Source organism: Protopterus annectens, chromosome 2.part1 (genome assembly GCF_019279795.1).
Source record: "Protopterus annectens isolate FY-2018-M chromosome 2.part1, PAN1.0, whole genome shotgun sequence".
Lineage (NCBI taxonomy): Eukaryota > Metazoa > Chordata > Ceratodontiformes > Protopteridae > Protopterus > Protopterus annectens.
The window spans coordinates 18622276-18649319 of record NC_056729.1 but is presented as its reverse complement, the minus strand read 5'-3'; positions in this window follow the sequence as shown (position 1 = coordinate 18649319).

Here is a 27044-nt window from a genome sequence, read left to right as displayed (position 1 = left end):
GTGTTTCCACAGTTGCCAAAAGGGATGTTCTTCTCATACACACTTATACACACACTTACCCCCATTCACACACACACACATGCCACTTGCTGGATTCAAACCCCTACCTAACTATGTTATGACACTAGAGACAGACGCATTAGCAGAGCGCGCTATTCGGATTACTGGGAGGTAGCATTTCTACTGATCTACTTATAGGGTGCTGACATCTTCATTGTTTGGAATGGGGAATGTGCATCCTGTGGTGTGTTTTCACAGTTGTTAAGAGGAACATTTGAACTAAGTGTGTGAGCATGCCCAGTTCAGCCTTCCCATGGCATGTTGTGTGAATGATGTCTCATTTATCAAAGTGTGTGAGCATGCCCAGTGTGAGCTTTCCATATGTTGAACTATGCAGCCCATCACAGTTGTGGATGAGTGTGAACTCCAAAAAATAACTCCTGTTTAAGGTTGTGTGTTCTGTGACATGTTGTGTAGTTACTGTCCAGATGCTTCCTGTGAACACAACAGGGATTATACTGTGCCTGCAGGTTTTGCATGGGATACTTTGCATACAGTTGTTAACATCCATTCCTACTGACCTAGCACTGTAGTACTGTATAGTGTAGTGGTTCAGTACTTTCACTGTGGTGGACAGTATCCTGGGCTTTAGTCCTATCACTGATTTACATTTCCATACTGTGCACAACAGCCTCTTTAGGGTCCAGTTGTGCACGTCTGCACAAAGGCAGTGCCTCTATGGACTCTGGTAATTACTGCCCCATAAGCTTAACAAGTGTAGTCTGCAAAGCTATGGAGAGGATCATAATGGAGCTCATAAAGAAAGATATGGGGGACATGCAGACATTGTACCTGTCCCAGTTTGTGTTGATCAAGGGCCTTTTGTACTTGGTTGACATTATCAAAACAGTAACTAAGGCCATTGATGAGGGAAAGGCAGTCCGTAGAGCCTACCTTGCCCTTGAAAACACTTTCAACGCAATACCCCACTCAGGTATTGTAGGAAACCCTACCAACAGAAATGTACACCCATATGTCACAAGATCAGGTTGCAAACTGTCTGACGGACAGGACCCACAGGGTTAGAGTTGCTGGCACTATGTCAGACACCAGGCCAGTCACATGTGGTCTCACACAGGGCTCAGTCCTTGGCCCCCTATTGTTTGTTATCTACTTCTCAGAAGTACAGGCCAACATGGGAGGACTTTGGCTGACAAAGTTTGCAGATGACTGCACACTGGGTGCCATAGTGGACAGTGCATCAGACACGGATATCCTTCAGAAGGGACTCACGGACACTGATAGCTGGTGCCAGAGCCATGGCCTGAAGTCAACTTGCAAAACATGTGTAGTCATACCCTTCAGGGAAAGCAAGGTAACCCCAAGCTACCATATAGGTGGCAATCCTCTAAGCACAGAGGAGGTTATCATGGACTTGGGGACCCAGGTTGACAGTCACTGTTCTGATGACACTCACATTGCTAAAGTGGCTAGTAGGACCTTCTACATTGTCCACATGATCAGGAAGGGATCCACATCCAGATCTAGTGGGTCATTGTTCCCCTGTACTCTTCACTTATCGGACCGGTGATCTGGTACACTGCCTTATCTGGATGTATCTCACCTGACATCTGCAGCAAGTGGAGAGACCCTGAATGTCCCCAACAAAGGATAAAGGGTCTCCAACATCTGTCATATGCTGCCAGATTGAAGACACTACAGCTCTATTCAGTCACATACTGTCTGCTTACAGGTGACATGTGCATGACATGCAAGCATGTCCAACCAGGGATTAATGGACATGCTCCACCTCAAAATCGTCAGATCCACCTGAACCACTAGTGCAAGTGACTTACACCATAGCAGGGATGTACATTGGACATGTTGGAGGGTGGATTTATCACTCGGAGACTCCCTATGCTGTGGAATACAATCACGGTCCATGTGAGTCACAGCACCTTGCTGGCTCTGTTCAAGAGGTATCCTGACCTGTGGATGGGAAATCATAGGTTTACCCGGGGATCATCACTGTGTCACTGCTGGAGACAGGCACGCCCAACTAATGGGCACAGTACTGTTTCCATATAAGGGGTGGCGTACGCAACCAGACTCTGGGCTAGGCTTAGAACTGCCTTGGGGCAGATAGCCTAGTATGAACCTATGAACCTATGAACCTATCTGACCATGTTGCATTATGTTCATATGTGAACTACTTACAACGGCCTCATCCAACATCAGTAGTGTATTCCACAACATGGGTGTACATTGGCAAACACTACCGATGTGCCCAAGGCCATTTCTAATGCTTATTGGATAGTGTGTTTGTCCATCAACACATCGTAAGTGCAGTTTGACATGACATATGTCTTGTTTTGTATACTGTGCCTCTGTCTACCTGTGACACAACATTGATACCCAGGGTATACCTACCATCTCCCATCCACTCGTTAGGATCCCTGTTGAGTAGAATCAATGAGTGACTCTATGGATAACCTGTACTGGTAGTTTACTCATGCGTGGGGTGGCTTCTGTGTTATGGATAATGCAGTACAGCTTGTCCTATGTATGTCAGTGCTGGGGTTCAGGTCCCTCATGTGCATATCTCCCTGCCATTCACATTGTACAAGGTACGGCATGTGCATTGCTGCCAGCTTGGACATGGCTTTCTACATCAGGCACAGCTTGTGTCTGGGTGGCCAGCATGGCAGTGTGTGGAGCTGAATTCTGTTTAATCAGGCGACACGTTACATGTGTTCCAGCTCTTTGATACTCCTGGTGAGGTACTGTTGTGGACTTTACAGTTGCTGAATGTATCTGCTGAGGTACATCCCACAGGCGCTGTTGTGGTCATTTGTAATGCTGCTGAAAGATAACTGCAAAACCACAATGACCTCCCGTTAGCTAGATGTCATAACCCTCATGATTAGGTTGGTATACGGATTGTTTCTGTTAACCCTACAGCCACATTATTGTCCAATGCAGGATATCTATCACCTTGTGTCCCCCATTCTGGCATTACATGTTAGGTATGTCATGGGTCGACACCTATGTGGGAATTGGTGGTCACTTACTGGATATCCACAGAGGCTGACTATACTGTTTTCACCATTTAACATGCTGACATGGCTATGGCACCAGTTGTCTGTTTCTATGTGGCCCTTTTATTGGATGCTTGTGTCAGCTGGTGTATCGGATATGTCAGGCGGCTTGTTGTCCTCTACAAACATGTTCCAGCACAGTCCTTACTTGTTGGCCTGTACCTATGGGGCATATATACCAGATGGTGAAGGTCCCAGGACCAAGCTTTGTGGGATGCCTGTTATATGTGGTTTGTAGTCTGACATGGCTGCTGCATGTCTGACCATGTCAGTTCTGTCGTTGGTCTGGTTTGCAACCCCTCTCATGACATTGGGGTGTATATATCAGCTGGTGAGCGAATCTATACGGAACACATAGGGTATTGTACAGAAGGCTTTGCAAGGTCCAGCTACACTGTGTGGACCACATTGCCCTCATCACTGACTTCAAGTACTGTTTCAACTGAGTCACACATGTTTAGGGGTGGGGTCTGCACTTTGTAAACCCACACTGGGTAGGGTCGGGTGTCAATAGATCCACAATATCATTATGTCTGTGGTACATGCTGGTCCTTTCCATAGCTGTGCAGACCAAACCTCTCATGATTCTGTGGTGGTTGTTTTTACTATCCATTCAGGAGACACCTTTGTTGAGAACACCCACTGTTGTTGTACACTGCTCTTTGGCACGTACCCTGTGGTAAGGGTGACATAATGTCAGGGAGGCGGCAGTCTTCTGGGGAAGGTATTTGGCATTATGGGGGGGGGGGTTTGCTCTGCACATGTCAGGATGTATGTTGGCCATACCTGTGTGTGTCTGGTATGTTGTTTGTAATATCTGTGTGATCCGGAGCATATCCAGGAATCAACAACATGCTTACTACCATCATTTGCAACAGCCTTGGGGTTATCTGTAGTGTCCTGTACAATCTGTATCATAATGGGTTCATACTAGGCTACCCCCCTAGGGCATCTGTAAGCTTGCATGTCCATTTTGTTTGATGGATTCTGGGGAATTGTCTACACCTGTGTCAGTGCTAGTATGATACCAGTGGTATAGTGACAAACAGCTCAGAAGCTGACTTCACACTTCTTCGGACTGAGATGGTATCCATTAAGCCCACTGGGCCAGTGGAAACCACAACACACAATGGTGACTCCTGCACAGACACTTTCTACGGACATCTCCGAGTAAGCATGGACCATGCAATCACAAATGAGAATGAGACCCTCACCACCAAGGGAAAGTGGCCTGTCTGGTGGACCCCAGCCATAAACGAACTGTATAACAGATGAAGGATACTAATGCAAGACAGAGCTACATCTCCAGAATGTAAGGCAGCTGTGATCAGCAGTAGTAGAAAGCTACATTCTCACATAAAGACACCCAAGTTCAACTTGGGGTCATAAATCACCACAGACGATGAAGGTAACCACACTGCTTTCTTCAGTTATGTCTGACGCCTGGGTGGGAACCCTCATATATGCTCAGATTTGGTACACAACAACTTATATTCCAGGGACCTGACAGATATTAGTGACACCCTGGCAGACCAGTTCAGTGCAATGTACCCCTCCCTCACCCCCAAAACATGATAGTTATCACAGCTGTATGTAACCTCACTGTCATCCTGGATGTCCATGTGAGAGCCGCAGTCAGCAAAGACGAGTACACAGCATCAATGGGACCTGATGGTATCCCCAATTGCATGCTATGTGAACTACAGATGGAGCTAAACCTGTATATGCAGATGCTATTTAACCTTAGCCTTGCTACAGGATCTGTACCTGAACACTGGCGTACGGCAACAGTGGTCCCACTCCACAAAGGAGATGCCTCCACAGACCCTGGCAGCTACCACCACACAAGCTTAAACAGCCTTGTCTGCAAAGCTTTGTGAAGGGTCATTATGGAGCTTCCACACAGAGACATTGGTGTCCTACAGACCCTTGATCCCACCCAATTCAGCTTTGTACAGGGCAGATCCTGCATTTTGCACCAAGTTGACTACTTTGAAACTGTCAGTAGAGCCGTTGATGAGGGCTACACAGTACACACAACCTACCTGCGCTTGGCTAAGGCCTTTGACACAATACCCCACTCAGGCATCATAGACAAGCTCAACAGCTGAAATATAACACCATATGTCACAGCATAGGTTGCAAAATGGCTCAGAAACAGAACCCATAATGTCAACATTGCAGGTGCCTTGTCAGGTTCAAAGCCAGTCACAAGTGGTGTCCCACAAGGTTGTGTCCTGGGACCTCTCTTATTTGGTATTTACTTTTCAGATGTGAAAGCAAACATAGGAGGGTTGTGGCCGACAAAGTTTACAGATGACTGCAACCTGGGCACCATAGTGAATACATCAGCCAGCACACACATCCTACAGACTGCCATCACACAGACAGATAGCTGGTGCTGGACTCATGGCCTGAAACTGACTGCAACTGATGTGTAGCCATCCCCTTTGGGAGGAACACAGTACCCACAGATCTGTACATAGACAGCAACCCAATGAGTACAGGAAACAAATCAGACAGCTGGGGACACATGTAGATAGTGACATCTCATTTGACACCCATGTTGCCAAAGTTGTTTGACAGACTTTCTATCTTGGCCACCTTATCATGGAGGGTATTCCATCCAGACCATAGGAGGTCATTGTACCACTATACTTCTCCCTTATCAGGCCCATGCTTGAATACAACGCCCCATTTGGTATGTACCTCAACCAGCACTTGCAGCAGCTGGAGAGACCCCACAAGTACCTTACCATGAAGATCAGGGATCTACAACACATGTCATATACTTCAAGAATAACTAAAACAAGCTTTTTCAGTGTCATACCACATACGTACAGGTGACCTATGCCTGACATACAAGACCATGTCCAATCAGGATTTGGTAGACATGCTCCACTGCAAGCAATCCACATCCACCAGAAACATGGGAGCTAAAGATTTGAACCTCAGCACATACATGTATAGGACATGCTGAAGGGACAGAGTCATAACTCAGAGGCATCTCAAACTCTAGCAGAGTATCCCAGTTCATGTTAGACAGAGTACCTCACTGACTCTCTTCAAGAGACATCTGGACAGCTGCATGTGGACAGGGGCACAGACTAGACAGAGGCATAGTCACATTATTCAATTATGTAAGGTGGTCATAATGTGTCACTACTAAGTCAGAGGCACAATATTTCGTATCTATGCAGTACACATATTACCACTATGAGGGGTGGCAATAGCAATATTCATCAAGGACACCCTCACCTCATGGTTGGTGGCAACACACGATGCATTGGACACCATCCGGTGCAATTAACCATAGGCAAGACTGCTCTGCAGTTTGTAGCATGTTACAGGCCATCCTCTGAAACTCAGGTACCTCACAGAGCTTTCATGAAAACAGTGGTGGGGATACATGTACCTGCAAACACCATCACACTGGGTGATCCCAACTATCCAAATATAGACTGGGATCAGTACTACAGCCACAACACTCTAGCCCACAGGTTCCTAGAGTTCATACACTCACATGCCATGGAAGAACTAGTCACCATCCCCACAAGAGGAGACAACATAGTAGATCTCATCATCACAAACATGGGCTCACAATGTTCAACACCAGAGGTATACCCATCATTGGTGAGATCAGATCATAACCTACTCTCAGTGGAAGTCCACATCCCACCCCACCCCAGATAGAAAAGACCACAGTGCAGAACTTCTCAGAAGCCGACTACACACTTCTAATGACTGGTGTGGTCTCTTTCAAAGCCCCAAGCCAGCAGACACCATTACCCAAGCCACTGTATCACTTACAACTGCCTTCTACCAGCACCTTCAGGACTGCATGGATGAGGCAATCCCAAACAAAACACAGACTCGTTGTACCAGAGGCAAGCATCCAGTGTGGTGGACCTCAGCCATAAACAAGCACTACAACACAAGGAAGGAGGTACTACAAGATAGAGCGATATCCGTGGAAGGGTAGACACCCCTGCTCAATATAGGTGAAACACTGAGATCCCCCATGAAATCATCCAAGGCGAATATTGGGAGTAAACCCACTAAGGACTCACGGGACAACCATGAGGCCTTTTATACATACGTTACACACCTGGGAGGAAACTCCCAGATATGCTCAGAATAGGCTCAGAATGCTGTAAATATCACTGAACCTACAGACATTGCCAACATACTGGCTGACAGGTTCAGTGCAGATTTCTCCCCCCACCCCTCCACCACAACTGGAGAGATATGTATGAAAGAGGATTGTAGCCCCCCAAACATCTCAAATGCTCAGGTGGGAACTGCTCTATCCAAGGGAAAGGACGCAGCATCCATGGGACCAGATGGTGTCCCTGGTTTTGTGCTCCATGAACTCACTCAAGAATTAAACCCGCAGTCAGGGCAGCTGTTTGATCTTAGCCTCAACTCAGGATATGTTCCCAAGGAGTGGCATATGTCAATGGTGGACCCACTTCACATGGGGGTGCCTCCACCAACCACGGAAACTACCATCCCATCAGCTTGACAAGCAGGGTCTGCTAAGCTATGGAGAAGATCATAATGGAAGTCATAGATGAGGACATAGGGGACTTGCAGACATTAGATCCGACCCAGTTAGGCTTTGTCGAGGGCAGATCATGCCTTTTAAACTTGGTTGACTGTTTCATAACAGACACCAAGGCCATTGACAAGGGCAAGGCACTCCACACAGCCTACCTTGACCTGGCAAAGGCTTTCAACACAATACCCCACTCGAGTATCATTGAAAACATCACCAGCTTAAATGTGAACCCATACATCACAAGATGGGTTGCAAACTGGCTACGTGACAGAACAGACAGGTTCAGACTTGCTGGTGCCATGTCACACTCCACAACTGTCACAAGTGGTGTCCCACAGGGCTCAGTCCTGGGCCCACTATTGCTCAGCATCTACTTTTCAGAAGTACAAGCAAACACAGCAGGATTATGGCTGACAAAGTTTGAAGATGACTGCAAACTGGGAACCATAGTTGGACACCCATCTGACACAGACATCCTTCAGAAGGGTGTCATAGACACGGATAACTGGTGCCAGAGCCATGGCCTTACATTAAACACTAAACAATGCATAGCCATACCCTTTGGGAAGAACAAGGTTACCACTAGTTCCCATGTAGGTGGCAATCCTCTAAGCACACAGGAGGTTATCAGGGACCTGGGCACCCAGGTTGACAGTAACCTTTTGTTTGACACTCACGTTGCCAGGGTAGTTAGGTAGAACTTCTACATTGCCCACCTCATCATGCAGGGATTCACATCTAGATCCAGGGAGGTCATTGTTCCCCTGTACTCTTCACTCATCGGACCATTGATTGAGTGCAATGCCCCATTCAGCATGTATATGACCCGACACCTATGGCAATTGGATGGGCCCACAAATTCCTCGACAGGAGGAGAAAGGGTCTCAAACATATTTCTTATGCTGCCCGACTGAAGGAATTCCAGCTTGATTCCGTGACTTACCGTCTGCTCAGAGGTGACCTGTGCCTGACATCCAAGGCCATGTCCAAACCTGAGTTAATGTACACGCTTCACCTCAAGACCTCTACATCCATCAGAACTACAGTGGCAGGAGATTTAACCCTCAACACTGATATTAATAGGATGTGCTGGAGGGACAGATTCTTCAACCAGAGAGTCCCTATGCTGTGGAACAACATCCTGGTACATGTGAAGCTGAGTACCTCACTGGCTTTGTTCAAGTGAGATCTTAATCAATGGATGGGAGATTGCAGGTATGCCCCAGGGATAACCTCAGTATCACTGCTTGTCAGAGGCACAGCAATATAATGGGCAAATTATCCGTCAGAGTGAAGGGGCGGCAGACTCCACGGAACTCTGGTCTAGGCTTATAAATGCCCTAGGGCAGATAGCCTAGTATGAACCTGTGAACCTGTGAACATAGGCCTGGGGCAGTTCCTGCTATTAGGACAGTGGTCTGCAGCAAGCTATATAGTAGTAGTCAGTTTTAGCCATTGGTGTTTGACCATGGCTAATGCATGTTGCTTCTTGTTGTGGTAACAACAGGGGTGTGTGGTTATCCATGCCATTTATTGGTAGTCACCCTCATTTTGTATCTTGTTCCATGTTTTTGCACATGTACATCACTGTATGAGGTGTGACCCTGGTAGTGTCAGGGTGCTGATGTGCTTTGACCCTGTTTTCTATTACAGCACTGATATGTGCATTCCCTATACTGTGTGCATTTACACTGCACACATCTTGCTGTTTATACCTTTGGCATTGGGTAGCATTACATCTAGGTTCCTATCCCTTGTGATAGCTATGAGGTGGGTTTGTGTTTTGTGGTTTATGATTGGTGAGGGTGGATGTTAGTCATGGTCCTCAGGTGTGCATATGATACATGGTGTTACATTACTTAACACATGGCATTCATGCCTCGGGTGGTGCTGCAGGGCTGCCTCTGTTGGATGCACATACTACACTCCCTGTACGTTTGGAAGCAGGTTGTGTCATGTTAGGCATCCCTGTTACTGTATGAGTGAGTCAGAGCGGGTATCAGTCCCAATGTTCCTACTGACCAAGCATATGTGCTATGCGTTGCCTCTTTGCCAAGGCCAGGGCATACTGGGCACGCCTCCTTCTGCCTACTGGGACAAGGTCAGGTTGTTCCTCCTCCAAGTCACCCCCTGCCTGTGGTGACCTTGGCAATGGTGGGGGGATGTTTGGCCCAGCCCTGTGCTGGTCCTGCTGCAGCTGTTTCCGCAGGATCATATTATGTAGCATAGCACATATCATGATCATTTGGGTACATGTAGTTGGTGTGTACTGCAAAGCTCCACCAGACGTGTCCAGACACTGGAACCGTGACTTGAGCAGCCCAAACACACGCTCTATGATATTACGTGTTTGTGCGTGTGCCTCATTATGGCGTTCCTGTTCAGGTGTGTGTGCATTTCTGATGGGTGTCATCAGCCACGGCTCAAGTGCATAACCAGCATCCCCCACTAGGTGTCCGTGTGGGAAGTCCCCATTGGCAAATGATTGGTACAGCTGCGTCAGATGCCAGATGTGGGAATCGTGGTAGCTCCCAGGGCAGCCAGCACACACATTCATTATTATGCCCTGGGCATCACACACGACCTGGCAGTTGATGGAGGGGTATCCCTTGTGGTTAATGTAGACTCTACCCCGCTCACTGGCTGGTGCCTTGATGCGTATGTGCGTGCAGTCTATTGCACCCAGCACCTCAGGGTATCCCGCTATTTGCTGGAAGAGACGCATATTGCTGGCCACAACCTCACAGTCATTAAGGACATATATATGATCACTGACATGTGGTGACATGGCATCCAGGAACTGGTGCAGTACCCTGGAGGCTGATGCCTGTGATATCCCCATCATATCGCCAGTTGGTCTCTGGAAGGTACCTGTTGCTAGTATTCTTAGGCCAACACATACCTTGGTTTCCACTGGGATGGGTTCCCCTCTGTTGGTTCTGTGTGTGAGGCGTGGCCTGCACAGCTCAACAATCTGCTGCAGGAGCTCTCTGTCCACTCTATAGCGCTCTACTATCTCCAGCTCATGTAACCCATGGTAGGTGACCCTGGGCCTGTATACTCTTCTCCTTCTCCTCACTCTGGGTTGTCTGTCAGCATCTGCATTATCACCACCCTCAGCAATTCGCCTATGTCTGATTATAACAGCTATGGCAGCCCCTAGCATTTCTGCTCTGAGTTCAGCTTTTTTTCAGTTTTCAATTCTGATAGCTTAGTTTCTGGCAGTATCTCTTGTGAGAAACAGCCTGCACTGCTCTCTGTTGTGTTTTAAGTGCTGGGTTGGGTTTCTAGTCTGCCTGTGTAATTGCCTGCTTCCAATTGTTTCCACCAATTAACTCCAGCAGTATTCCCTGGCAGTTTCCCTGTATTTTGGTTGTTTCCTGCTTCCTCTCTGTTTCCTGAGGGGGAGCAATGTGCACACCAGCTTAAACACACTCACAGTCACTTAAACGCGCGTACACATCCCTACACGGTGTTACACGTGCGCACACATCCTTACACGGTGTTAGCTAGGCTGATTCATGCTAAAACGCGCGTACACTGCCTTACACACGTGCACGCCCGCGCAAACCATTGTAAACAGTTTGCAACACGCTCCCACATGTAGAACCTGCCTTACACGCGCGCACACATGCGCATGCACGTATATCAAGAAACTTAGAGTGTAGGGATAGCGTATGCCCTCAATTTCTTGACTTTCCTAGGGTTCTGTTGGGACACACCTCCCTCCCTGATGTCTGTCTGTCATCTCTTACCTTACACTGCCCTCCAATCTGGTACATTTCTTTCTATCCTTCCCCCCCATGATGTCACCTACCTCTTACTCTGTTCCTCCCCATTCTCTAACTCTTACACTACTCAGAAAGTGCTCATTACCTATGTGGCAGTGTGATTCAGTATTGTAACCCTCATTTACATAGGATTGCCTAGTAATGCTTAGTTACATATCTTACACGGAGCTTCCCCCCCTTGACAACCACTAAACGGAGGCCATATTGTTTTTGCTCTGCAAGTCCCTCCATTGACATTTCATGTAATACATAAATCCCACAATTGTGGGCTTATAAGCTTCGGTTTTCAGTTTTAGGTAGCGCACCCGTTTGCTGGTGTGCGCTGCAGTTAAACACATAAATCCGTGGAAAAAAAAAAAGTTATATAACTTTTTTCAACACTTTCATGCCAATGGCCACATATTTGGCCATTGGCATGCTTACTGTAACAAATGCACCCTTTATTTGGAGCTGACATAGCTCCATTTTAATTTTGCAGAAATGTACTCAGTTGTCAGCTGAGTACATTTCTGTTAACACGTCCGTTACACGGACTGGTTTGGGCTTCGTGGATCGCTCACATACCTCATTTGCATATCTGTCAGCTGCAAATGAGGTATTGAGCATTTCCACGCCACTCCGTAAGAGACGTGTTAGCTGTCTCTTACACGGAGATTTGGGCTGTTGCTGAATCAGGAGGCTTACACGGAGGCTTACACTACTCTTAAACTCCGTGTAAGCCTTCCTGAATCTGGCCCATAATAGCTATTAGAACCTGAGGTGAGCCCTAAACTTCAATGATGCATTGGATCATGGGTGAGCTACAATTCTTTAATATTTCCACAGACAGCCACAAAACTGAGTTGCAAACAATGGTAAAGCAATTCATTGCTTAGAAATAAGTAATAAAGACTCAGCGTATCATTATTTTTATTTTATTTAAATTTGTTGACCAAGTTAGTACTTCAGTCCTTTTGGACCTTTTCCTGACTCAGCTTGGAAACAAATTCTGACTAAGTTAATTACCCAAGAGTCATCAAGTAGACAAATGGAAGTTGACAGAATCAAACCCCGGACTATTAGATGAAACTTATTATCAGCTTATAGCTTTTACCCTCTGTGCTAACTACAAGACATGACTGGTAGACATTCTACAGAAACAGAAGAGTTTCAGTCCTTTTCATTTAGGCTAGAAAATAGAATAGAAACCTTAGAGACAGAAAGAGAAGGAACAACTTGAGTTTTTTTACTTTAAGTGAAGGTGTGGTGAGGGAGCTCATAGTTCCCTTTAAAGGACTGAGTTACAGAAGCTGCTAAATGTGCCCCAACCTGTTGATAGAGCATGCACAAGCAATTGATCATATAAATGTCTTGATTGTAATGACAATGAAAAGGCCCAAATAACTGGAAATTAATACTAAAGTCAAAGGATATACAGTTTGTATTACACTGGACTGTAGTACCATACATTATTAAGGCTGAAATAATTTAATCATTTATTCAAACTATTGGAAGATGTAGAGAACTAGAGGGGAGGATCAAGTACAGGTACAACTTCTTGCAACTCTAAATTTTAAGATGAATATTTGTTTTTCATTGTTTTAATGTCACATGAGATGCATACACAATGAACTCAAAGAAAGCATGGAAGGAAAGAGCAGATACACTTCAAACAGACACTAATTGTATTAAAAAAATAAGAAAAAAAAAAACAGACCATCTCCAGGGATGCCCAGCAAATCCTTGAATGTTAAAAAAAAACATATGCAAGAGAAATGTCGGGAGAACTATACTCAACCATTGAAAGGTGATGAAAGGGAAAAGTTATTAGAGACAACCATTACAACTCCCAATGTTTATGCTCTATTCACAGAATACTGAGAGTTGGATAAGTAAATAAATATGGAAATATAATCAGTATTTTGAAAGTATTTTGCATCCAAAATATAAGCTAAGTACTTAAAAATGTCTACATGCACTCATCCTTACACACACACACACACACACACACACACACACACACACACACACACACACACACACACACACACACACACACACACAAACCCATGCATACACCCTTCAAACCAGTGTTCAGTTACTTCTTTCTTTAGCTTTTTTTGTTTGTTTGTTTTTTTTTTGTTTGATAACCACAGCTTTAAAGCTGAAATTAGGCAAGGGTAAAAAAATGTCAAGTCCTTGTAATTGTTGTTACTATTTCTGCTGTTACCTGATTTGTTTGATTATGTTTGTTTGATTATGTCTATTTTATTTTACATTATTTTTCTGCGTTTTTTAAGAGCTATGGTTATTGAGTGGAAAGGAAATGGTGGCTCCAATGAAGGATTTCAGTCTTTGCACATGGATTTCATGCCAAACTAAATTCTATTCTTTTTACCAGACCCTCTCTGTACATTAATGCCCCCAGCTGGAATGTCAAATGTCAATGCTCTCTTTGGTATGTACCTAACCAGGCACATCCAACAATTGGAATGTCCACAGAAGTTCCTCACTAAAAGAATACAGGGAGTAAATAACATGTCCTTTGCAGACTGCCTCAAAGCCTTATCTCTGTATTCAGTCAGCTGTTGAGAAGAGATCCATGCCTGGCATGAAGACATCATTGGACCCCCTCTCTGATGGACCTCCTCCATATCCAGAAAACAAACAGCACCATAAGTACCAATTGAAAAGGGTTAAACCTTGCCTGTGATATAAATAGGACCTGCTGCAGAGACAGGAATGTATTCCATAGATTGCCCCTTCTCTGGAATATGCTCCCCATCCATGTGAAGCAAAGTTTCTCCCTAATCCAATTCAAGTGTAACTTGGACAGTTGGATGGGGAACTAACACCTATATCTCTAATGGAAACAGGGAGCCTATAAATGGTTCATCTTCAAGTAACCTGCTTGTAAATGTTTCAAGTCCCAAGCCCCTGCCTACACTTACCAAGGGTACTAGAACTTTTTGTTAGCCTAGTACACACCTATGAACCTATAAGAGATAAAACAGTCAACCCTGATAGGGTCAGTAATGGACAGATCTGAGTCAACCTACTAATAGTTTGCAACTCTGAAGTTAAGGCTGAGGTTAAGCTACTGAATTTATATAAGTCATTGGGGTAAGTAGCATATACTGACTGTCTTGATTAAAGAGTGAAATAGTAATGTTTGGTGGAACATTAAACTGTCAACAGAACTTGGAAAATATTTGACAGAATGGTTTCATCTGAGCCTTTTACCTGCAGTGGCCTTCACATTTTATAAAACACATCACATATTAGTGCATTCACCAACTAGACTGTCTTTTGTCTGCTGATAAAATACTGGTACTTGTGGTTGAGTGACCTGAGTGCCTGTGTGATATGTTAAATCCTAGATAAGTAGTGGAGATGCAGTTAATCCAGACTCTACTGTTTGCATATGAATTTGTAATGTCAGTCAATAAGACAAGGTGGTCTAATGTGATTGATTCCAGGACTAGATAATAAACCCTTCTGGATTATAGAGGGCAAATCAGTGGCATTTTACTTGCCCCTGGTTACTTAAAAAGGGCTCAGACTGGTTATGGTGGTTGCCCTTCCCCTGAGCTTTAGTTATTGGAAAAGCTCTCTAAAAGACTAGACAAATGAGTTAAAAATGCATGTTTTAATGAAAAAAGAAACATTTAAGACTATGAATGAGTGTGACAAGATGATGAAAGAATATTGGTATATTTTTACAGTGTTGAAAATGTGCATTACACCTCAGTATTTCACAATTTTTTACTGTTTTGTCATATTACTGTTAATGTAAAATACTTAAACACCAAGGACATTTTATGGATTTATTCTGTATTACAAGTTCTTCTGCATTTACAGTAATACTAATAACAAGAAATGGTGGTATCATCATTAAAAATGATTTTTTTTCCAGTATTGTAAATCATTTGCCTGTTTTGTGACCTGCATTTTGTTGTTTTCTTGAAATTTGTAGTAAATATGTTAAGTTGCTTAATAGACCATTTTCTATTTCAAACTGTTAAGTGTGAGAAGTTATGTTGGTGTTCTTATTTTAAAGCAGAATGTAAGGAAGAGAGTGAATCATTTTAGGGCCTTATGGGGAAACCATTTGAATCCAGTCAGATATTGGATATTTTATTGAAATGATAAAGAATAATGATTAAAAACAGCACACCCCACATATAGCATATATCATAAATAATGTTAAATAAGCATGTGGTGACTTCAGTAAAATACTGCAAGGAAAAGATAAAGACATATGGGATAAATGTTGTATAACTGAGAGATGGAAAGACAGTAAATAAATTGGAGGTTTTAAGAAAATAAACAAGAAAATTAGAAAATGGAATGTGGAATTAGAAGTGAATGGGATAAAAAAATTATGGTGTCATTGTATTGTAGGTAGATTCTTTTGCATCATATATACAAACCAGACACACACACACACACACACACACACACACACACACACACACACACACACACACACACACCTATGGACAATTTACCTAGTGTGAATGTCTTTGTGATGGGAGTACAAACTGGAGTACATGGGGGAAACTCGGGTTTCTACCACTTGCAAAAGTCCTGGCTGTTCACAGACCAGTGTCTGTTAGTTGGATACTCATTTATCAGGTAGCCCACTTGGTTGCTGCTTGAAGAGACATTCAGGTTCAAGTAAGATAAGTACAACCATGAGAAGGGAATGTGAGTGAGTGGAAGTTTTACAGTTTGGGTTAGAGTGCAGCTGGGAGATTTAGAGTTAGGAAGCAAGGTCTGAGATTAGGGTTAGAGAAGAACTGGGAGTTTTAGGACTGAGGTTAGGCAATGAGATCTGTGATTAGGCCTGAGAAGGAACTGAGAATTTCATGTTTAGGGAGTGGGGAGTGGAACAACGTTTAGGGAGTACTGGGAGTTTTAGATTTAGGGATAAGATATGCTTTTAAGTTTAATGAGCTACTGGGAGTTTTAAGATTAAGGTTTGGGAGAGGGATTACAGATTAGATTTAGGTACCATCTCAGAGTTTTACATTTATTGAGCGAGGTTTGGGACAGTTTTTGGAGTGACTAGGAGTTTTAGGTTTAGGGAGCAAGATATAGGGATAGGGTTAGAGAGAAATTGAGAGTTTTAGGATTAGGCTTGGGATACAATATTTGAGATTAAGATTAAGAAGAAGGTGGGACTTCTAAAGTTGGAGTTAATGTTCTAGAACAATGTATATATGGGTGTAGTAGGATGGAGGTGCTAAGTGTCAGAGAGCAGGTGAACCATGAGCTAATGGCATGCAAGTTCTTGTAGTAGACCCAGAAAACGTATGTGAAAGAGGAAGGACATACATAATCCATGCATAAGACATGGTCAATGAGAACTGAACCAAAGAACTGTGCTATGAAGTGACAATGTTTGTCACTCTGCCTCTGTGTGACTCAGTTACAAAAATACTTGAGGATAAATTTAGTTCCAACTTCAACCAACTGTCCACTCCCTGAATTTCCACTTGCTACTCACTCCCAGTCCCCTCCCATGACTATTTTGGATTGGGTCTTATCTGTTTTTTTTTTCAGAAACAAAAATATTAGCTATATGAGTCCTGACAATGTACTAGACTGTCTCCTAGCCATCACTAAATATATTCTCCAAGACTCCTTTGCAAATCAGTTCAGTCACAACTTCTCTACTGTATGTGCGCCACAGACTTGAAGAACAGCTGTAGCAGTATCCCTCAAAAGGGTGTCCCATCTCTAGCAGCTACAAACCAGTTAGCCTCACCAACATTATTTGTAAAGGCATGGAATGTATTATAATAGTTCTCTCATACCAGGATAGTAGCAACCTACAAGCCATCAACCTAAGTCATTCTGACTTTGTAAAGCATAATTCCTCTCTACTAAATCTGGAGGATTTCTTTGAAAAGGTGACTGAAGTGTGTGACAGTGGCATGTCCATGCACATTCCCCCCATGAACCTAGCTAAGGCCTATGATAAATCCTACATTCTAGTATAATTAATAAACTCACCTGCTTAAACAGTAGCCCCTATGGAACCTGATTGATAACCAACTAGCTCATAGATAGAACTCACACATTCAGAGTTGGTTGCATACTCTACTCAGAAAGGCCTACCCCCAGCAGTATCACACAGAGTTCTGTACTGGGTCTTCTTCAGTATTTACTTCTTTGATGTTCAAGCTGATGTTAATGGTTTATCAATGACAACATTTACCAATGACTGCAAAGTTAGTTCAGCAATTACAGATGCAATGCTACACATGGAGTGCTGCGCTGTTTGGAAAATTGGAACACCCTTGCACCGAACACATAAATGATTCCCCTCTCAAAGCTGATACAATTATTAGAGACACAGGGACTTTATGAGAAATAAACTCTCTTTTGACCATCATATGTCTGCTATAGTCACGAAATCTTTCTACCTTGCCAAACTAATCACCAGTGGTATATTTTCCCATTGCAAGAATGCTATTGTCTTCCTCTGTTCTTCCCTAATTATGCCCATAATAGAATATAATGCTAGCTTTAGTCTGTAACTATCCAAACATATTGCTCAAATTGAAAAAAACCACAAAGATTCCTCATCTTCAAAATCTTGGATGTGCTTACTCTAAGTTATACAGAGCATCTAAAAGCTTTACCACTCTACTCTCTCTCAAACGTGTACTTGTGTTTTAACCTATGTATGGCTAATATGGTTGTGAAATATCCAGTCCTGCCCAATCTTCTAAATCCTAAATAAAATGAAAATACCACCAATACCCACTGTTAAAACCTAAATCTACAGTACAAAATCAGCAGAACCTGCTGGAGGATCATAGGATCAAAGAAAGTTACTAGGTTACTGGCCATGAGGCCTTTCCAAGCCTAGCCAAAGTATTGGGCTCATGTTTCCACAGTCAGCACCTATCCTGTCTATCTAGCAGGGACATAGATGTAATCCCAGGAGTACATTTTCTATTACCCTTCCAGTCATCCAGGTTATGCTTGAACAGGGTCAGAGAAGTACTCTGCTTAACATGGAGACGGAGTCTATTCCACAAATGGGGAATTCTCTGAGACACATATCTGTCCTGCCAGCAGGTCCTACTAATGTCACAGGCTAGGTTTAGGTCTTGAGTGCGCATGACATGTGTGGTGTTTGATTGGCAGATATACAGCATTTCCAGTAGGGCAGGGTTTGAGATGGCTTTAAATGCCAGCCAGAGGTCCCCTCTGAGCAGTCTATATGAGACCAAGTAAAGTGAGAGGGACTTAAGCCTATCCTCATAAGACAGGTGCTGGAGACCCTGAATTCTTCTAGTCAGGAAAATCTACGGGCCCTCCAGCTGCTGCAAGTGCCTAGTGAGATACATACCAAAGGGGGCATTGTACCCGATTATAGGCCTGATTAAGGAAGAGTACAGAGAGGTTATTACTTCTTTTTTTCCTGGATGCTGTACCCTTGTTTATGACATGAGCTGTGTAGTATGCACTACGCACTACTGAGGCTACATCTTGATCAAATGCTAGAATGCTGTCTACCAAGGTGCCCAGATCCCTTACTACTGATTGTGTGCTAAGAATGTTGTTGTTGATATGGTACTTGGTGTGAACATAATTTTTACTAAAGAGGATAACTATACACTTTTTGGCATTGAGTCTGAGGCCATGTCTTATGCACCATTCGTTTGTCTGGGTAAGTCCTTCCTGAAGAATTGAAGGATATTCTGAAGAAGTGATGCATAACTCTCTCAAACGATCCTGCTACTTATGGACAAAACATCTACTCCACATCAGAGTCACTATCTAAGCCTCTTTAACACAAACCTAAATGAGTAGCCAGGTATCTATAAGTCCACATCAGGGCTTACAGCGGCTAGGGTCTTAATGAAATTCCAAAATGGTTGCCTAGCATGAACACACATATATATATATATATATATATATATATATATATATATATATATATATATATATATATGTGTGTGTGTGTGTATATATATGTATATATATATATATATATATATATATATATATATATATATATATATATATATAAATTTACAAATAAACAAGGTAACATGCACATGCATGCATACACACTCACACACACACACACACACACACACACACACACACACACACACACACACATTCATGAAGATATATATATATATATATATATATATATATATATATATATATATATATACACACACATGCATATATGCTTGCTTTCTAAACTGTTTATGTCTGTATGTAAAATATTTAATAAAAGGTTAATATATAAAACTTTGATCTAACTGTACATCTGAAACCCAACTTATCAGTCACTCATTATCTAAATAATTGTCACTCAGAAGATTAAGACTATATAAAAAGAAGTGTTTGGAATAACATTTCAACAACACCAAAGTATTTTTTTCAGAAGGCAAGGCTTTATTGGATATGCATAACAAATTCCAGATTGCCAAAACAGTTTTTGCCCTGTAATATTGCTACAACTTACATAGCTGTCTGAATGTACACACATCAGCTCAATTTACTTTATGTGATACCTTACTGTACCCCCCTGTTGTGGATGAAAAGGGTCAATCTGAATTGCCTTACTCACTCAGTTAACCAACAAACAAGTTTACATAAAACTGGTTGGAGATGACTGCTAGCATTTCACTTATTGCATTTACCACTGTAAAGCATCAGGAACTGCATGGCATGTAGGACAGCAGGTAGTTCAAGTGTGATTTCTCATAACATCTTCTGACAATCTCCAAATAACCAGGCACAGCTTTAATCCAATAAACTTGGTATACATGTGTTTGCATCACTGTGTTAGGAATCCAACTGGGAACACAGAAAAATTATAACTATTTTAATGCAGTGGGTTCAACGATAGATATGTACAACTTACAATTTTCATACTTCTCAGCTGTCAGTAGTTTGCAGGAATGTCCCTGATTTTTTGTCATAAAACTTTTGATTTTTGTGACATAATAATGAGGGTTAAGGTCATTAAATATACACATTAAATGAAAATATTTATTTTTTCTTCATAAATATACATTTAAAAAAATCCTCTAATTCTGACAACTTTCTAAGTGAATAATGTCACTATATTAAAAAAGGTTTCCCTTTTCAGAGGCATTTATCCTGACCTTAAACAAAATAGTTTGAGGGCAAAACTTGTAGTATATAAATTTAACACAATTAAATTATATTTTGTCAAAAACGGTATTTATATTTACGTATAAACTGTCTCCTTTGTTGTAGAAAGATTTTCTTTTGCTGCTGTGCATATGTATCTGAAATGAAACCTGACTGGAAAATAAGCAATGAAGCCTACAATTCCCACAGGATCAAATTGAAGTGTTGTTAGACTAAGGATACTGCATTCTGCAAAAATCGCTGCTAGCATAAAAGTAGAAGTCAGTAAAGTTAAATCTTGACACATTTAATACCGCACTGAGGTTTCCTCCACCTTACAATTGTATCTAAAATAAAAAAGAAAAGTCCTTTTTGTATCAGCAAAATCCAGCTTGTCTGGAAATTGCATACCCCAACTTTTTGCATGACTTATTTCCCAGATTTCACCAGAAAAGGAGTGTAAAGCTAGTTAAGGTTTCAAATGTGCCCTGTGATGAGCATCAGAGACAAGAACAGAACCAACACAAATACTTTTAAGGGCTGCACAAATAGATGACACATATAACCAAGATAAAGTTAAAAAGCCTACACATATAATAAAATATATGTGCATTAGCATATAGTAATTTAATGTGTTTAGCAGCAATACCACAAAATAAAGAAGAAAAAGGGAACTGCTTGTACTTGGGCAAATGCCATTATACTGGAAGTAACTGATATAGTATTACAGGGAAATGAGGAATACCCCATCTCAAGCTTGATTTAAGAAATTCTGTCTTTTGCCAGCAGTGCCTCGTTTCATATATTTTTCTTTTGAAAATTAAGCATATTTTGCTAAAAAGTGGAATCTGCAGAGAAAGTGAGGAAGGAAAGTATAAGAAAGCCATAGAAAACCACAGAAATACATCTTTACACAATGCAATGGTGATCAGGGAGGCCCAGCATTAACTTTATAATGCCCCTTCTTCTTGATTTTTTAAGCACAAGAAAGCATTTATGTACTCTAGTGAAAGCAGTGAATACAGAACCACCAATTCAGTGGAAGAACTGATTCTGTTCTTCTCTGTCCTATTGCAAAAGAAGAAGTTATGTACTCACCATAATGTTCCATCTGAGTAGGTAAACTTCATTTGTCAGCAACCTGTGGGTTACGGATCCGACACAGATCCGAGCCGGCAGCATACCAAGCAAAAAGATCCGAGATTCAAGCTCCTCCACCTTACCCATATTACACTGCAACCTCCTTCCAATCCTCAGATTGTGTTTGCCACCTGCACATAATAACAAAACAACTAACAACCTGAGACACCTGACTCAAGGACAAAGTAAAGCTCATAAGTCCAAACCTCGAGCTCAGCTAAATAACCATAAAGGTCAGGAGGAAGGAGGGAGAGACGGTTGCTGACAAATGAAGTTTACCTACTCAGATGGAATGTTATGGTGAGTGCATAACTTCTTTATCTGAAGTAGTTAACTTCATTTGATCAGTAACCTGTGGGACAGAGTCCCCAGCTACCCAAATCTTGGGAGGCCCTTAAGGAAGGATATTCCAGAGCACTGTAGAGCCAAAGGCAGCCCTTTCCCTAGACACCAAATCCAGTTTATAATGAGAGATAAAGGTGTGAGAGGACGCCCAGGTAGCCGCCGAACAAATGACATCCAGGGAAACTCTAGACCAGAATGCAGCAGACTTTGCCATAGAACGTGTAGAATGAGCATGAACTCCCACTGGTTCTAGTAAGCCAGATTCTCTATATGCTTGTAAGATACAACTCAAAATCCACCTGGCGAGAGTCACCTTTGAAATTGGTTTCCCTAGAAAAGGCTTAGCAAAGGAGACAAAAAGCTGATCAGATTTACGAAAGACAGCCGTCCTGTGCAAATAAAAACATAACTGTCTGTGAACATCCAGCAAATTAAGTTTATATTCTCCTTTATTCTGGAAATAATGAAAAAGACAGGCAAATTAATGGACTGATTAATGTTCATCTCAGAAGCAACTTTTGGGAAAAAGGAGGGATTAGTCCTAAGAGATACCCTATCCTTATGAAACACAAGGTTTGGAGGTTTGATACAGAGAGCCTGAAGCTCCGACACTCTCCTGGCTGAAGTAATTGCTACCAAAAAAAGCCGTTTTCCATGACAAGTACTTCAGATCAACAGAAGCTGTGGGTTCAAATGGAGGTGCAACTAACACCTGAAGAACTAAGGTCAGATCCCATGGTGGAGATGAATTTCTAACAGGAGGTCTCAAAAGAAAAGTGCCTTTTAGAAAGGTCTTACAAACTCTGGCAGCAGCGAGGGAACCAAAGTTGTCCCCAATATGAAAATGGGAAATGGCAGCCAGATGAACCTTCACAGTAGATGAGCTGGCCCCTTGTTGAAAAATATGAGACAAGAATTCCAGTACCGCCAAAACAGGAGTGGTAAAAGGATCCAAGTTCTTTTGTGAAGCCCAAATTGAAAAACATTTCCATTTGCTACTGTAAATCTTCCTGGTAGAGGGTTTATGTGCCGCCACCAGGATAGACTTGACTCAGGAAGAGATACTGGGAGTCCTGGCAACTAGGGGAACTGGATCAGCCAAGCTGAGAGCTTGAGACTGTCCTGGTTCGGAGGAGCCATTCCCGAGGGATGAGAAATCAGATCTGGAATGGGATTTAAGATCCAGAGTGGAGATGAGACCGCAGGCAGGGTTACCAGACTTGACGAGGCCAGAATGGGGCTATGAGGATAATTTTGCTCCCCAACCGGCGAGCTTTCTGCAGAAATTTTGTCATAAGCAGAAGTGGAGGATATGCATAAAGAAGACCAGGTGGCCAAGCATGGACTAGAGTGTCTCTGGGGGCTTCTCCCAAAGGTGGAATTAGAGCGAAACACTCGCTGCACTTCGCATTGGAAAGCGATTTGAAGAGATTGCAGCAAAGCTGACCCCACTTGAGGAAGATCTGTTCCGCTACACAAGGATTCAGAGACCACTCATAAGGAGAGAGGATAGTTCTGCTCAATTTGTCCGCCAGTATGTGGGACCGACCCGGAATGTGCATTGCTAACAGGAAGTGGTTTGTGGAGATTGCCCATTCTCATACTGTTATGGCTTCTCAGCAAAGGGGGTAAGACCTGGTTCCCCTCTGTTTGTTGATATACCAGACCACTGACATATTGTCCGACTGGACCACAATAGTCCCCGGAGGAAGAAAGGCATGGAGGGCCTGCAACGTCAAGAGGACCGCCCTCATCTCCAGGACATTTATATGCAGTATGGTCTCGGTCTGAATCCATGTGCCTTGGACTGTCCTGCCCTCACAATGCCCCCCCCCCAGGTGGGAGGCGTCCATGGTCACTGTGGCCTGGGGTGGTGACATAACAAAAGGTTGTCCTTCCTGAAGGGCTCGGGATTGAAGCCACCACATGAGGCAGTTCCTGCAAACCCTGCTGAGGGGAATCGGGAAGTCTAGGGGGTGGTGTAGAATAGACCACTGGACCTGCAACGTCCACTGTAGAACCCTCATGTGCAGATGAGCGTAAGGAATCAGATTGATTGCTGCTGCCATGTACCCCAAAGCTCTCAGGACTAATTCTGCTAGGGGAGCAGGGGAATGAAAGAGGGCTAGTGCATGCAGAGTTATGCTGTGAAGTCTGTCTGACATTAGGAAGGCCCTGGCCTCGAGGATATCTATCCTGGCCCCTATGAAGTCTAACACTTGGACAGGCTGGAGGAAGGACTTCTTGACATTTATGGTTATCCCCAACTGGGGTGACATCAGGAGGAAGAAATCCCTGGCTAGAGAAAGTAGATGCCTGGTGGGGGTGGTGAGGAGCCAGTCGTCTAGGTACGGGAAGACCTGTATGCCCTGAAGCCTCAGGTGGGCCGCTACAACTGCTATGACCTTGGTAAACACCCTGGGGGCTGTGGTGAGACCAAAGGGTAGGACCCTGAATTGGTAATGACTGGCTCCTAGCTGAAAGCATGGAAACCTCCTGGACCATCTTTCCATGAGAATATGGTAGTACGCATCCTTGAGGTCTATGGAGCACATCCAGTCCTCCTCCTGCAAGAGGGGCAGGATGGATTGAATCGTGACCATCCAGAATTTCTCTTTGGCAAAGAAAAGGTTCATTGTTGACAGGTCGAGAATCGGCCTTAAGTCCCCCCATCTTTTTTGGCACCAGAATGAACCTGGAGTAGATGCCTGATCCGGACTGATCTGGGGGCACATGCTGGATGGCTCTTTTTTCTAACAGCTTTTTTATTTCCAAAGCTGCGGCCTCCCTTTGAATGTGTGGGACATCTGGGAGGCATCTTGAGTAAGGGGGCTTGTTGATGAAGGGGATTGAATAGCCTCTGGATATTATCTGAAACACCCAGCGATCTGTTGAGATGGACTCCCACTGAGCCAGGTGCCTCGAAAAGCGCCCCCGACTGCCTCCAGAGAGGAGCAGTCGGGCAACCCCTCAGGGCTGTTGCATGGGTCGGTTGGAAAAAGGTTCCCGTGACCCGAAGTTCTTCGGTCCCCCTCTGCCTATGGGCCGGTGTCCACCTTGTCCCCCTCTGCCTCTGGGGGAGAAGGAATCCTGAGCTTTCTGGGCCTGCTGAGATTTCTGGAACCACATCTTCTTCTGCCCTTTCTGGTTCCTAGAAAAGGACCTTTGAGGGGTAGAGAAACGTATTCCGATGGCTGACAGTGTTTTCCCATCCTTCTCGCTCTGGACCAGCATCTTGCGGATGGTCTTCCTGAAGAGGGTCGACCCGTCAAAGGGTGCATCCGCAAAGGATGCCTTGAAAAGTTCTGAGAGATCGCAAAGTTGAAGCCAAGCATGATGCCCTAAGGCGATACTGGACCCGCTAGCTCTAGCGGCTCCTTCAGTGGCATGTAGCCGCATAGAAGTATTGGACACTGACTTAAGAGTGGCCAAATGGGCTGAGAAAGTCCATTTATCCTCGGCCGACATGGAATCTGGGGGAGACTCAACGTATTCCTTGACCAGGTCCCGCTGCAGTCTGATTACATGGGCCAAATAATTCAGTGCCCTTATAGAAAAGGTAGCTGAAGCAAAAGTCTGCTTTCCAATATGGTCCATTGCCTGAGGCTCCTTGTCAGGGGGATGGAACAAAGAACTTTCCTGGGATAGTTCCTTTTTGGTGGCTGCCACCACCACCACCATGGTATCAACTGGGGAACCCTTGCTCCACGAAGCTCTGTCTGCAGGGGGACTGAGAACCTTATTGGGCCTTCTAGGTATCGGCTCTACAGTGTCTGGCTCCTTCTACGCCCTGGTGGTAATCAGGATGACCAGGGGGTCGGCCAGGGGACACACCCAAGAGGTAGATGGGCCTGTGTCGAATGCCTGCAGGAATACCGACTCATCCGAGGAGGATTTTTGGGTGGACCACCGCCCCTTTGGTGGAGTATTTCCATAATATCTCCAAAGGAGACATCGTCAGGGGTGATTTGGGGAACCCCCCCCTTCCTCCAAATCTGTATCTTCAGTGAGGGACTCGGGGGAGTCCAAGTGCCTCCTTTTGCACAGGCATTTGTGAGGGACCTCCTCGGGGGGACTGTCCAAGGGGGGCTCACCCACTGATTCATGTTCCTCCAAGGGAACTGGCTGGGGCATCAATGACACAGGCTGTCCCTGGGGGGACTGGATAATGGAGGACAAACTGAGCTGCGAGGGAGTGGGGGCAGACCCTGAAAAAAGAGTGAGGAGTCTCAATCCTCCATAGCGAACCCTCTCCACCATGTTGAACGCCGAAGGAGAACCAGCCTCTCTAAGACAGGTAGCCGGGGCCCTCAGATCTGATGAGGGGATCGGCGCTGGAGCCAATGTGATCGGAACCGAGAGGACAGTGTGCTCCGACCGCAAAGGAGCCAAAGACACACTCACCCCCTCGGGTCTGACGCCCATCTCTTGGCTACGAGAGCTTGAACCAGAAAGCGGATCCGATAAGCTCGAGGGCATGGCCGGCATCGAGGTAGCAATAACCATTGGTGCCGACCCCCTGGTTCCGGGGCTCCTTGGATCCGAAGAATCTGAAATCCGGTGGTGGATCAGAAAAGGAGCTATCGGGGCAAACATTGGAGATGAACTCCCCCCCAGAGGGGGGGGTGAGGCAGCAGCACTCTCATCTGCAGCTGAGTTTGCAGAAATTGATGCATCATCTGGTCCATATCTGCCTCTGAAATGCTTTGAGTAGACCTGGAGGAAGCCACCGATGCCGGCTGGGAGTGCTGATGCGACAACGACCTCGAGGCTGGTCAGGTCTCCTCCTACAGCTCCGGGGAGAAACATGGAGAATAGAGCCATGGGGAGGAAGGCTTGAACACTGTTAGGGTAGAAGAGACCACCTTCATGGGAGGGGCCGAGGGGTCCAATTCGGCCTACCACTTGCGGCTTCTTTCTCTCTCTCTCTCTCTCTCTCTCTCTCTCTCTCTCTCCCTTCTCTCTTTTTTATCTTTCTTGGCCTCTAGTTCT